We start from the raw sequence: 2561 nt of genomic DNA on the forward strand, positions 1-2561 counted from the left end.
TGAGGTGCTCCTGTATTGGAGGAAGATTCTAAAAACAGAACTTTACAGAAACAATGAAAACTGCCGTTTCTCTCCCCAATCTCATGTATCCCCATTGACATTGTTTACCGCGAAAGTTGACCTACAAATTATCTGATTATAGCCTCAGATTAAAGCATTGCATGTTGGTGTGTGAATCATCTACACTACAGCAAACATCATTATGTTTACAATTAACAAATACGGATTTTAAATTAGTATACAAATACTGTGAATGATTTTTATAATGAATAAAGGATATCCCTGTGTAGTGAGGCATTCCAACAATGACGTCACTAGGTTAGATATATTTAGAATATTTCGTAATACTGATTTTTCCGGACTGTAAAAGAAACGTATATAGTGAAAGGGAAAGCTCAATATACGATAATTTCACGAGAAACAGAAGGGAAAAGTGTAAAAAATTTATTTAAAGTCAATCTGTTCTCCTTGTCATCAATTTCAGTATGACATTTTGAGGGGGTTTCCAAACTATCAAAACAAAATGATTGACGTGAGGGAATGATACTCTGGCCAACCCCATTAGGGAATTGACGGCTTTCCCCAAAAATCCAATTAGCTCCAATTCTGATGCTGGAATACCGACAGTGGAAATTAAGCAAAAGAAAAAAAAAGGGAATTTAAAAGAAAATCGTAATCACGTCCTCAGATGGTGTATGGTGTTAGTGGGAGGTTTACACCATCCAAGGACTGTAGAATGCCTCTGATACGTTTGTCGAACTTTTCAATTTAAAAAAAAGGTACCCAAATCTCATAAGTTAAACTAAAGGACAACCCAACAGAAAGACCACATGAATCTGAAAACCTTACACTAAGTAAACATGGTGCAGGTACGGAAACAAAAAGAGTATGATTGTGAGAGACGTATACCAGATAGTGTGTACTTGTTATCTGAAGCTGTTAATACAGAAAGCTTTGGAACAGCTGTTAATGATAAAGATATACTGGAAAAGACATGTTATGAAATGTACGTTCATGAACTACCAAATCTATATGATTCAAGTGAAAAATTTCTTTTTATTGTCAATATTATACACCCTACTTTGCACAGAACAGGCATTGTCTTTATTTATGGAGTTGATTCATATATTAAATGAACAATTATAATGTAAAGCAAAAAGGGGAAAATTAATTTAAAACTTGTCTACTTAAACAAACGAACTTTCATTATTACAGAATACCTATAGCTGCACAGACTGTTACAAGGAGTTTAAAAGCCGACAAGTGTCACCATTTCAGAAAGCACACGAAGATGCAGTTCCCATGCTTTCAATGTGACGAGGTCTTTCAAAGATATTCGTCGAAGAAAAGCCACTTAATGATGAACGAGGTAAATCTTCAGTAGATACACCAGTGGCCCAATAGATCATACTATTAATCTTGATAAAATTGAGAACCTTTCAGGTGGCACCAAACTTTCATTTTCTCTTCCAGATGATACAGCAGAAATCAGCCAAAAGGTTAATTAAATTGTACGTATATTTCCAAAAATTATTTTTTTATAAATCGTAGATAATACTCGATATTTAATGTGACTGGTGACATTGATTGATTGTTGATTGCTTAACATTCAGTGGCAAATATTTTAAGCATATTCAGGACGAGAACAAGTTCACAATAAATATAATAGGTAGGTTGATACAATAGAGGTTATCTGGGATGATGGTCGGGGAAATTTTGACTGCCACTGGAAAATGAGGGTAAAGTGGATAGGGACAGAAATTTAGCCTTGCGACAGGCCACCTACGGACCCCACAAAGAGTTGTTGAAAGGGTTTTTAACGTGCAAAGAGCGTGGCACTCTCTGTACACGAGGCATCGGATTTAACGTCCCTCTTCTGACCGGACGTGACTGCGAACTTGATACATCCCGCACAGCCAAACGGACACCCCACTTCGGCAAGCGTTTTACTGCTGGTCGGGAGAAGACCAAGTGACCATATTTCTATACCCCAGTCACCCTTGGGGTGGACTGGTGACATATTTTAGGTAATGTTCAAAGATCATGTTTCACTTTTGACCCAACGGATTACATTTTATTATTTCTTTATATATTTTTTTTATCATTTTTTTATAAGATGATACGAGATTTTTTAAACAATTAAAATATTTTATCAGAGCCATGAAAGTACAACCGTCATTCAACGGGACGAAGAGAAGCATGATTAAGTTTGACAACGTCAAGTTCAGTGTTGGAATCAATAATCTATCAGCTCTTTAAAGTATCGGGAAATTTATGGTTGAGAAGGAGGACATTTACAAGATATCAATTTCAATCTGCGCCAATAGAAATGGTGCTCATGACTACAGTATATTACTTGAATGGTAATGTGATAACAGTACATGACAGCATTACGATACAAATAAATGGGAGAAAATATAGGACAGAGAAACAAAACGAATAATAGCCAACTAAAGGTACCAAGTTAAAAAAAATAATACACTCATCTATAGATTAGTCTTTATTAATTGAAATGTGACTGAAGCAGAGTGTTCTATGACCATGTATTTTTGTTTACATTT

The sequence above is a fragment of the Mytilus galloprovincialis genome, chromosome 8, assembly GCF_965363235.1.
Source record: "Mytilus galloprovincialis chromosome 8, xbMytGall1.hap1.1, whole genome shotgun sequence".
NCBI lineage: Eukaryota > Metazoa > Mollusca > Bivalvia > Mytilida > Mytilidae > Mytilus > Mytilus galloprovincialis.